The sequence below is a fragment of the Carassius gibelio genome, chromosome B17 (genome assembly GCF_023724105.1).
Source record: "Carassius gibelio isolate Cgi1373 ecotype wild population from Czech Republic chromosome B17, carGib1.2-hapl.c, whole genome shotgun sequence".
NCBI classification, from domain to species: domain Eukaryota; kingdom Metazoa; phylum Chordata; class Actinopteri; order Cypriniformes; family Cyprinidae; genus Carassius; species Carassius gibelio.
In genome coordinates this window covers 22063388-22076292 of record NC_068412.1, presented here as the reverse complement: position 1 = coordinate 22076292, position 12905 = coordinate 22063388, and the positions used below count along the sequence as shown (strand labels likewise).

Here is a 12905-nt window from a genome sequence, read left to right as displayed (position 1 = left end):
TTGAAACAAAGACATTTTTGAGAAGCAATTCAGCATATTAAAATGATTTCTAAAGTATCATGTGACACTAATGACTGAAAAATTCAGATTTTACATCAAATTGATGTAAAACTTAATTTTTGATTGGAATATACATTGCTAAGAACTTCATTTGGACAACTTTAAAAGGTGATTTTCTCCATATTTAGATTTTTTACACCCTTAAATTCCAGGTTTTCATAGTTGTATCTCAGCCAAATATTGTCTAATCCTAACATTATTTATTCAGCTTTCAGATGAAGGAACGGAAAGGAAAACTTGACACTTAAGACTGGTTTTGTGGTCCAGGGTCACAAACACACACACACACACACACTACTGTATTTTTACTGAATGAGGCATATCTTATTTATTATTTACTAATTTCTTATTTTCTATTAGAATCAGACTGTCTGAAATACTTGTTAATTTTTCATATCACCTATTTTTCTTTTCAAAATGATGCTGATAGAATTTTTAAAGAAAGCATACAAAATAAAAAAGTCTGCATAGCAGACATTTTCATTAGTGCTCCCAGAGCTGTTGATTGGAGTGGTTGCCCGGGGCGAGAAACCAACAAAACAATTTTCAAATGATTGGAAAGTTCGCTGAAATGCCCACATTAAACTATCCTTACATTTACAGCGCTCTGAGCCAAGCAGCACACAGTCATGCACTTTATGAGACAGCTTAAACCTCTTATATGTCCAGGAAAGACAGGTTGACATGGTGCACAGAGAGTGCATTTATGATGGGTCACCATCTCTCCATTTACACTCGATGCAGAGGTAGTAATTGAATTTTTGGCTACAATCCTGTTATACATTGTTGTGGATAAAGACGTTGCAAGCCAAGTTTGCATTCTAAAGCTCATTGTCTGTTGGCTTAATTCCTGCTTGTACACAGTGCACAGATGGGAGTAAATATTTGTGGGGAACATATGAATCAGTGGAGGCAGTTTACAATTCCAAGCTACAACAATTACACAAACATACAATCCACCTTGACTCACTGAATGACTAAAACGGATGAGGATGTAGCCAACTGGTGTGCTGCTGAGATCATAGCATGTGTTCGTTTTACTGCTGCCACTAAGTAAAAGAGTCTTTAATGGTTTGTATAATGTTTCCAGCCCTACTCCACTATTAATTCAGCATTCAACACTAGTTTTACTAATGCTAATTACAATTCTGACATTCCAGGGGTTTGCTTTATGCGATGGCTGATAAAACGAGGTATGTTTCTGAATAGAGTTTGCTGAGTTTTTGGCAATCGTAAAGTATGCAGCCCCACCTTCGGTGAAGTCATGGTCAGGTTTAGCATTACACATCTCATCATTCATCTAATGTTAAATTAGCCTTATCTTGCAATATTAACTCATTTGGAACAAGTTTTATCTGGCACTGGTGTTATCAGGAGAATTTCAGATGTAGCATTTTCATAAATGCAGTTTTTTCTTTCATTTATAGCAATCTTGTCATAGAAGTTGGACATGAAGGGCTATGAGTTCATATTGTATGCACTGCGGAGGGACCCTAAAGTCAAAAATTAGATGGCACATGTTTATGTATGAAAAGTTAAATTTTCCATCTGAAAAAAATCTGAGACGTCATAACAATTACAAACTCTCCACAACCACAGCTAAAGCAGGAAATAATTGATTTGAGGAATAAATAAAAACTGCCGTCTCAAAATAATCTTCAAAAAATGAATGATTATTCTGCTCTGGCAAGGATCTCCTGGCAACTTTTGCCAATATACATATTTATGTCCCTGTAAACATAAACTGCATAGCATATTATAGACTTTATGGCTCTGCATATTTTTGTAATGTCCTGTTGCCTGAAGTTCTTTGACGACTTCATTTCCAAAAACAACAATCCATCATACCACATGAACTAGACTGAGCTGAAAAGCATAATTGCGACACTTTTTTGGCTCTGTCCTGGACTTAGTTAGAAATATGTTGAACTATAGTAGCATACACTAAAGAGCGGACACCCAAACACGGGCAAAATTGTTCTATAAGGAAAGACGACGAACCTGTCGACCCGTGGAAAAGTCTTTAAGTTGAACGTCAAGTCTGAGGGACCCGCCAAGAGCTGGTCATGAAAGGGAAAGCAATATTCATCAATCCTGCTATTGTTACAGCACTATTCATTTGGGAATCGCTGATGTATAAGATAAACAGGTTTTCATAATTTCCCCATCCCCTGCTATCCTCCATGATTTCTTTTGGACAAAGATCTAAGGTGAAAATGACTATATGCAGCCTTTCATGTAAACACTGTGTACACAAGTAGAGATTGATATGTGTGTTTGAGATGCAAATGACCACTGGACAAAGGAATCCTTGTGTTGCTGACCTTCACTGGCCTGGATGAAGTTTCTGGGTCAATGGGATAAGAGACAGTGCTGCCGTAATCGCTTTGCCGCATATCTGGATCCACGCTGGGGGTCATCACCCTGAGATTCAAGAGCTTTGATCGCTGCCTCCTGATGAACTCGGTCATTAGACGTAAAGAATTCGGTTGAACCACTTTGGCAAGGAATCTGGAACCTTAGTGATAAACAAGAGCAAACAGTGTTGAGGATGGCTTCATGCTGTCAATGACAATGGAGAAATATTTGTGGTAGAGGCCACAGCCTTTGACTCACTTTCAATGGGTGAGAGAGTATTGCGTTAAGTGTCGTGCGTCAGAACTCAGAATTATCCTCCTCCAACTGCAGCAATGATAAGCATCCACTTATCTGCAGAATCTACAATGATTATCTAATCTTAATAAACAAACATATCCTGCCTTGTCCTGACACGCTTGGCCTTTTATTAGAAATGTGAGGCAAACATCTTCCACAGCTGTCTGTCTGTCTGTCTATCTATCTATCTATCTATCTATCTATCTATCTATCTATCTATCTATCTATCTATCTATCTATCTATCTATCTATCTATCTATCTATCTATCTATCTAGCTATCTATCTATATATTGATATATCTATCAAAATGTAAAATCTTGTAAAAAATAAATAAATAAAATTGGTTAAATGACTGACAGCTATGGCTGCCAAACAAAAACCATAAAATTACAGTAAAATATCTTTATTAAAAAAAAAACACACATTGTAAATTTTACATTTAATTTTACAGGTTTTTCCTTGTTTGAATTAAGATATTTTTCTTTAATTTTACAGTTTTTGTTTGGCAGCCATAGTTGCCAGTCATTTGACCATTTAAAAAAATGTTACAGTGCTGTTACTTTATGGATTTTTCCCTGTTTGAATTACAATATTTTACTTTAATTCTATGGTTTTTGTTTGGCAGCTGTTGCTGCCAGCAATTTGACTGTTTTTTTTTTTTTTTTTCTTGTTTTATTTTATTTATTTATTTTTGCCACAAGACACGTTTTATATGGTTTTAAAACAAATTTAGAGCATAGAAAATATTTCCATTTCCACACCATCTAACTACTGGGGTGCCTCAGAGCTTAGTCCTTGGACCACTTCTCTGCTCTGTAAACATGGCATAACTACCGTGGGTTCTGTCATTCAGAAACATGGCTTTTCATATCACTGCTACAGTATGCTGATGACACTCAACTCTACCTCTCATTCCATCCTGATCCAACGATAGCTGCTCGCATCTCAGCTTGTCTACCACATATTTCTTGCTGGATGAAGGACCATCGTCTTCAACTCAACCTTGTCAAGACAGAACTGCTTGTGGATCAAACACATCGTTTCATCACAATTTCACCATCCAGTTAGGCACATCAACCATAACTCATTCAAAAACAGTCAGAAACCTTGGAGTTACGACTGATGATCAGCTAACTTTCTCAAACCACTGCTAAAACTGCCCGACCTGCAGATTTGCTTTATTCAACATCAAGAAGATCAGGCCCTTTCTTTCGAAACATTCTGCACAACTCTTTATTCAAGCTCTTGTTCTGTCCAGGTTGGAACACTGCAATGCTCTCTTGGCAGGTCTTTCAGCCAATTCTATCAAACCTTTACAATTAAACCAGAATACATTTTTTAGTGAGCCAAAAAGAATGCATGTCACACCCCTGTTTATCAACTGGCACTGGCTACCAATAGTTGCTCACATAAAATTCAAGGCATTAATGTTTGCCTACAAAACCACCACCGGCTCTTCACCTAGTTATTATGCCATCCCAAATGGGCACAAAATCAATTTCACAGACTTTTAAATTAAATGTTCCCTCCTGGTGGAATGACCTGCCACATACAGTCCGAGCAGTTGAATCCTTCGCCATCGTTAAGAATTGGCTAAAAACACATCTCTTCCATCTTTGTTTGAGCCCCTAACTAAGGGTTAATGTTATTAAATTGCTGATGTCCTGCAGAGTTTCAATCCAACCCTAATGAAACACCTGAACAAGCTAATCAGTGTCTTCAGGATTACTAATGCTGAGTCCCAATTCGCCTACTTATACTACGACCTAAAAGTATGTACTTTTTTTGTGAGGGAACAGTACATACTTTTGAGTGTGTAGCAAAAGAGTATGCACGCTCTGGGACATACTTCGATGACGTCATGCAACATGAACGACAACGTGGTTGACTAGTTACGCACACCACAACTGTTAACGTTTCATTCATTCTTTATGTCCAATAAAATTTTATTTACTATTCCCATCATTTTTTCTCATCATTTTTTTTCACAATACATATTTCTATGTGTGCTTCTACCAAGTTGAGGAGTGAGGAAGCAAGGCTGCGTCTTAGAACCAAACGCAGGTCGTTTGTGAGGCGGCTGGTTCTGACGTTCATGTGCAATGTGTGTAACGAAATAAAATATAACTTTAATTAGGGTTAAACATTTGAATTCTTACACTTAAAAGCTGAGGGCGCATCTCCGCTGCTGCACCCGGCTGCCATGTTTACATCACCACAAAGCCATCGCAAAGCTCCTCCCTCCCGTACGCAATGGGTTGTGGGCAATATTAGCACTTAGAGTGTGCATTGATCTGCACTTCGAATTCTAACCGGAAATAGTAGACCATCCGGGTATCTTTGGAATACTATTTTCAACATACTACGATTTGGGACGTACTAATTCTAGTTTCGCATACTATTTAGGACGGATAGTATGCGAATTGGGACTCAGCATAAGTCTAAAGGCAGGTGCATTTTTTTCAGGGTTGGAGCTAACCTCTGCAGGATAGCGGTGGGGGGTTGGGGGGGGTGCCCAAACTCGGCCCTGGAGGGCCAGCGTCTTGCAGAGTTTAGATCCAACCCCAATTAAACACACCTGAACCAGCTAATCAAGCTCTTATAAGCATACGAGAAACTTCCTGGTATGTGTGTTGAGGCAAGTTGGAGATAAACTCTGCAGGACACAGCCCTCCTGGGCTGATTTTGGTTACCCCTGCTCTAGCACTCTCTATTCTAATTCTATTCTTTATTAAAAAAACAAACGAAAACCTATAGCTTCTCTAATCTTTAATGTATTCTATCTGTTTTCTTTCAATCTAATATACAATTAACAAAAGCAAAAAAGTCCTCCAACACTAGCTTGCTCTATTCTTTTTTCTATTCTATCTGTTTTCTTTTTATTTATCATATGATTAAAAAAACCTTGCTACATGTTCTGCATTAAGCTAACTGAGACTTGTTATAGCACTTGCATATAATTGCTCTTTTGTTGATTTTGATCACTTCCATTGTCCTCATTTGTAAGCCGCTTTGGTTAAAAGCATCTGATAAATGTCTAAATGCAAATGTGAATGAAAACAAAACAAACGAACAAATAAAAAACAATTGTGTGATTATTCCATTAAATATAAGTATTAATGTTCGTATGACATGGATACTCACTTCCTCTGAAGATCATGTAGCAGAATATTTTTATTCCTAAAACTTCTGGATCATGAGAGGAAAGCACACACACAAATTAATATTAATTTATTTAATAAAAAATACTATAGACTAACTGGCAGAGACATGGTCTTGCAAAAATGTACTCCCTAGCTCCACACTGTAAGAAATGATTCTGTGGTCATGTAGATTTGAATGAATGTTTTTGATTAAAATGTATTCAATATAATTGTGTTTTTGATTTTGAGGCAAATATTTAATTAAATTTCAAATAAAAATGGTTGGAATAAAATCTACCCATTGTAGTTAAATAAAATGTAAGCATTATATTTATCTAATCCCAAATGGAGAGAATATTGAGTTAATTCAAATTAATGTAATCGGCTAATTTTAATTGAAAAGCACTTCCTGTCGAAGTGAGCCTTTTTATTTAAAAAATGCAGCAGGCCTACAAGGCATTTGAAGAGAGTAGGCTACAGACAGTGAATGTTCGTTTTCTTCCACATTGCTCATCTTGCAAAATTTGACTGGTTGACTTAGGTAAGAAAACTTATTTTGTTATCACTGGGCTACTAAGAAAAACGCATGTAGTAGTATATTACAATATAAAATGAGTTATCACAGAAAAAGAGACTCAGCAGCAACACAAAGTTGGCTTCTGTTGGAAGGCTATGTGATGTTGTTGCGCTATAATATTGACACAGCATCATACATTTTGGAAGAATTCTTATGTATCGAAGTCAAACGTTTATTTTGAAGGATGTGGGTTACCTTTTTCTCTATCATGGTTCCTAGGTCTTTTGTGTGTTAATATCATATCCTAAGTATGTTTTGTATGAAATTGCGTAAATAAGTACATCGCGTTTAATTTTAAGGTTCCATAAAGCGCAATATTTGGGGTTTTCGCTGGATGAGGATCTTATATTTCAGACGGCACTTGACGCAGTTCCGTTGGCTTTACTTCTCGTGTGTGGAGCTCGTCTTCCAGAGGCAGGTAACTTAACTTCTCTCTTTGTTTCACTGTTTTGTAAGTTAACTTAGCTAAATCCACGTGTAGTCAGTCTATTAACAGTGTTATGTTTAAGAGCCACAATTTTATTTATTTTCATGCATAAATCTGTTAATTTTAATGTGGTAATCTTACATTGGCACAAACTCTATAATTTTACAGCTAAACCCTACACTAAAAATTGAAAAAAAATATTCATACTTTGATTAATAATTAGTCTAACACGTTTTTTTCTCCCACAAAGTTTCAATAATGTCATTAAAATCTTTAAAATTACATTAACTCTTCCTCATTTACAATTCCAGAATGATTAAATTGGAAAATATTGTGGAGGAGGACTTCAGTACTCTGACAGTGGCAAAAAGTATTGAATGTTAGACAGTTTATATGAAAGAGGTTTAAAAGGCTAAGAACTGATGTGATATCTTTGTCGCCTTTGTGTTTCAGATCAATGCAGAATTTCAAAGAACAACTACTGTACTTCAGGTACCGAAATTTATGTCTGTGTTTGACTGTCACACTCCCAAGCTACTGACGCCATTTTGTGCCAACGATGGAGCACTTGGAAGAAGACTGGAGATCATAATGGAAATGCTGCAGGTACAGTAGTTTTCTAAATTAGAAGTAGCTTTGTTCCATAAGATTTCCAAATTATATCAATAAGGACATCAAACTGAATGATAGACAATTGTCCTCCAGAGATGCTGTACTATTTTAGAAAAGGAAAAACTAATAATAGCTCATGCCTTTAAGATGCTGTTTTTTGCCTTACAAATTGATCAGAGACAAGGTTATTTTATATGTATAGCCCATTTTACAAACATTTTGTCTCAAAGGGCTTTGCATAGCATCATGACAACAGCCTCTGCCCTTAGACCCTCACACTGACCGAGGAAAAACTCCCAAGAAACCCTTTTTAATACCTTCAATTGCTCACTGTGAATCCTTCGGATAATTCCCTGTTGTATTCACACATGGGGTAATTCAGAAATGACACAGACTTTGTACTATAGAGCTGACCGGGTTAAATCCATTTAATATCAGATTCGAACATTCTCCTTCAGGTGATGTCTTTGTAATTTCAGGCTTGCAGTGCATGTGTGGAAGGGGCTAATGGATTATCATGAAATCATAAACAGTATTTTCTACTTTAAAGCATTATGAAGCTCTGCCTTATGGTCTGACGAAGCTTTATACATTAAGTAAAGCAGACATGTAAAGTATGATCAGAATTGATAGGTGTCATGTGTTTACTTTTCTAAATTACAGAAACATCCAGTTTTTTGTTTTTTTGTTTTTAGTGATTGACTTCCTCCCCAGCACTCTTCGATTGAGAGGACCAGAGAGATTGTTCCTCGGTATCTTACAAAAAATACCTTGGAGAACAAGGGGGACATCTTATCAAAGAATTCAACGTAGGTGAACTTAATATAAATTTAACTTAATTCCTCAATTTGTTGATTAATCTAGAAATGTGACCTTTACATGTAAATTAAATTAATGATTTTTTTTTTCAGAATTTCTTTGATTTGAAATTTTTTTGGTAATGCATCGTGTAGGTCTTAAGGTCTAAAATTTGACTTATTGTAACCTACATGAACACTGTACAAAAACATCAAAATAGAGAAGAAAACACAACAAATAACAATTTGACACCAAGGCCTGCAAGAAAATAATATCTACTAAAATAGATTCATAAGCTATGAAAACAATAATGAATGTATTTTCTAGTAATTTGATATGCTTGCAAAATATTTCTGACAGTTTTATACTAAGACAATGACAATTTCATGTTGCAGGACACTGAGAACTTGGAGGAACTTGAACAGCTCATAATGGCCATTAATGTGACCCCAAAGCGTGGAGCTTCTACAAGCAACTGCCCAAAGAACATTGGGATCCTCATTAAGGGCGTGGAAGTCATCACAGGACTTGGAGATATTTCAAGGGCTTGCATAGTCCTCTTTGGCTTGACCTACGCGCTGAATCTTGATTATCCCAGACTACTGAAGTACACCTTTGAGGTGTTCCAATTTTTTTTCTTGGAACTGGATGATTCAAAGCTTTCTAACAAAGTCCAGTCCCTCAAGAACAAACTTCAGGCTTGAAATGGGACTGTATTGCAGTGCAGACTTTTGTGCTACACAATGTTCATCTTCTACAGAGCTTGGGAATTGCAATTTTAAGTTGAAGTCAGCATTTTGTCCTTTTCAAAGTTCTGAAAAAGTTTGAAATGCTTGAGCAAACTTCTGGCTTTAAAAAAGAGACAGTAGTAGTTGCAGTGTACATGATTTGCTACACAATGTTTAGCTTCTACAGAGCTTGGGAATTACACATCTGAAAGTGTTATGTTTGTAAGTTAGCACTGATTTGGACTCTTATCCCACGAATGTCAGTGATATTTCTAGTTCAAAGTACGAAATGTTTATTGCTCTGTACAAATTACACTTTTCTGCTTTTTTTGGTACATGCACCTCTGGAGGATTTTCCTTTAAGATCATTATTGACCCAATTTAGTGGGATGTGAGATGAGAAAGCATGGAAACAGGTTTATAGACACATCACATCATTCTTTATGTAATTTATTTTTGTTTTTACAAAATAGTTTAAAGTCAGCATTCTGTCCTTTTCAAACTTCTGGCTTGAAATGAGACTGTGGTTGCAGTGTACAATGATTAGCTACAATGTTTCTAAAGCACAAAAGTGAATTGTTAATAAAATTCTTATTTGAGTATTTAACTTCTGTACTTCCTGGGCCATATTATTCATAAGAAAGAAATATTTCGATTTAATTAATTGCATTGATTAAATTCAAATCAATGTGCAGATTGATGTAGATGATGATTACTCAATTATGATATGTAAAATCTAATTAATATTTATTAGTACTATTTACACATTAGGGAGTTTATCTTTTTCAAAACAACTCAATATTTTTATTTGGGTTATACTTAATTCTGTGCTGTTTTCTATTCAAATCTACTCATATTAAATGAATAACTATTAAGAATCTCATTTAATTAATATTTACTCAATACTAAACCTTGTGAAATTTAATTAATAATATTGCTTGTAATCTGTTGCCTCATTTTTATTGAGTAGATATGGTGTATTTTTTCTTACAGTGCATACAAAACTTTCACATTAGATCCAAAATCATGGTTTGTATATACTACTGTTCTTCAGAGTCCAAGGAGCGTGCTTTCAGGTCCTCTCTGTTAAATGAGTTTACATGACAGTGTTCTCAAATTACTCAATCCAAAATTCTGTCACTTTTCATGAGTTTGATCTTAAAACTAGCTGACAGTAGAGGTGGATGATGTGACCATATTATTTCACAATACAGGACAGGACATTTTATTACATAATTAATACATTACAATATAGTTTTTTTATTATTATATTGTATTTAAAAAAAATAAAAGTTCCAAATCACAAACAATAGGAAAAATGCAATAGAACAGAGATACAAATGAAATCAAGTTTTTCAGATACAGTAATTTTATTTAACATGAATTAAATACTAAAGTAAAAATGACACTGAGTTGTCTTTCTGTATGAAATTTTATGAACTAATATAAAATTATTCTTAAACATACAAATGTTATTCTATAGCAAATAGTTTTGCAACTATGGAAATAAAACTTGTTTTAAATGAAAGATTACAGATTTCAAATATTTGTATTTGTTACATTTGATTAATTGGTCTATTTGGTTAAAAGTTGTTTTTTTGTTTTTCTTTCATTTTTCACATATGCTTACAACCAGGGTTAGGTTCATCTGTGCTATTCACTGTTCATCCATCATTTACCTCAGATTTTAGGGTTAAGTTAGGGTTAGGTTTAGGCCTATGTTTTCAGACAAGATAAACAAAATATGTTGATTCAGGAACAGGTCTTACTTGGCAAAATCATGGCAGCTGTGTGTGTGTGTGTGTGTGTGTGTGTGTACATGTTTGTATGCTTGTGCAGTTACACTTACATGACCAATAACTCTTTTTTATTTTAACAAATCCATGATCTTTCCTTTCAAACCTTGTTCAGCAGTGGCATTTTTTTGGTCCTTTACTCTTCTGCAGTGTTACACATCCTGTTGGTTAACCCTTAGTTAAAATATTGCCATAATTGCATTTGCATACAGGTTACAAAAATTGTCTACAAACTTGTATTCAACAGCATAGTTATTTCAAGCTGTTGATTCCAGGCGAGTGTGATTTCATCAACATCCTTGTTGATCCGGGAAACAACATTACAATCAACCATATATATTTTCAGGAAATATCTGTTTTAGGTTTACAATCAGGGTTAGGTGCTTCTACACCCTTGTTAATAAGCTATCATTTCCCACTGATTTTAGGAATAAAATATGGGTAGGGTTAGGTTTAGGGATTGGGTTAAGTTGATATTTTTAGACAATAATGTAAATCCAGGATCATCAAAAAATGTTGATCCAGGAACATGTCTTACTTGGCAAAATCACAGCGTCTGCTAATGGCAGTAAATTGTTATAGCCTTTGTGATATGAGACAATGTAAATGGAAAATGTTGATCTTTTCAACAGAAAGTGACAGTGGTTTAGTTATTCATAAGTAAAGACAATGTATTGGCTCTAAGCCAGAGCAATCTTCTTTCATGAACATGTTATCCTTGCTGTCCGACTAATGCATGTATTGTAATTCATTTCAACACTATGCTTGCAGCAAGATGATGCTTAGTCCAGTCACCTCACAAAGACATGCACATTTGACAAATTGAGGATTTTAAATGGTCCACCTTTGACATATATTGCATGCTGGGATAGATTCCTGCACTTTCACACCCTTTTCTAATATTCAAATGTCTCTAGGCTCTCACACACTCCAAATGCAAATTTGGGGAGTTTGAGCTTGTTAAAAAAATATGTGTGCTTTTTCTCATCTCTATTCACAATTTCCTTTGTAAAGCATTTTGGATCAGCTGATGTGTGAGTAAAGGTCTGTAAGTTTCAACCTGGAGAGCAGTGCAGCTTTGTACTCTTTAAGTTTGCAATATTTGTGCTCAGAGTTTGAATGTAAAATTTCACCTAAATATAAAACTTTACTTTAAAATCAGAAAGAAGAACTTCAAATTGTTAGTATTGACAAAATATTTAATACAGTGAGCTACATTTTTTATTACAGATTATTGTTGTAATTTTATGCAAATTTGTTCATAATTTAAAGGGGGGGTGAAATGCTCGTTTTCACTCAATCTCCTGTTAATCTTGAGTACCTATAGAGTAGTACTGCATCCTTCATAACTACAAAAAGTCTTTAGTTTTATTATATTCATAAGAGAAAAATAGTCTGTACCAATTTTTCCTGGAAAAACACGACCAGCTGGAGGCGTGACGTGTGGGCGGAGCTAAAGAATCACGAGCGCCAGTAGGCTTTTGCGTTGAGACCGTTTGGAAGCTGTGACATTACTGTGAGGAAAAAAACATTCAAAAAAAAACCATGGCTAACAGTCAGATTCAGCCGTTTATTTATGATCCAGAATCAGATCCAGAGGCTGAAATTTAACAAGAGCAGCATCAGCAACGACGTCTCTATGTGGTATGTACTGAAACTGTATATATTTGCTTAGTGGTTTTCCACTTTATGTCGTCTTTTTTTTATATTTTTTTTAGCTGTACATGTGGAAAGTGCAGTTTGATGACAACATCGCATGTTGTTTACTTGATGTGCTTACGCGCCGATAGCTAAGTTAACAACACAGAGATATTTGAAGCAGTTTTACTCACCGCCTGCGGTTCCAACACACGATCGTGACCCTTTTTCGTTGGGACTGCATTATCCTTAAGAAATAAACGATCTGCAAATCCGGCGTCAAACTGGGCCTTGTTTGTAAAACAAGCATCTTCAAAATGCAGGGAACAAACAAAAACACTTGCACAACTCCGTTGATGCTCTGTAAAAATAAACTCCATCCACTGGTCCCTTAATGCTGTTTTTTTTTTTTGGTAATCTGTGCAGGGTTGTCTTGCCCTGGCAACCAAAAACACACTCCTTTTGTGCCA

The 12905-nt window shown here is 35.4% G+C and overlaps 1 long non-coding RNA gene across 1 annotated transcript; it reads left to right on the top strand.

Annotated features, from left to right (window-relative positions):
* Positions 1 to 6021: 6021 nt before the first annotated feature.
* LOC127976065 (uncharacterized) lies at positions 6022 to 9529 on the top strand. Its single transcript, XR_008157729.1, has 3 exons — positions 6022 to 7469; positions 8171 to 8284; positions 8669 to 9529. It is a non-coding gene; the product is annotated as an uncharacterized LOC127976065 (long non-coding RNA).
* The last annotated feature ends 3376 nt before the right edge of the window (positions 9530 to 12905 follow it).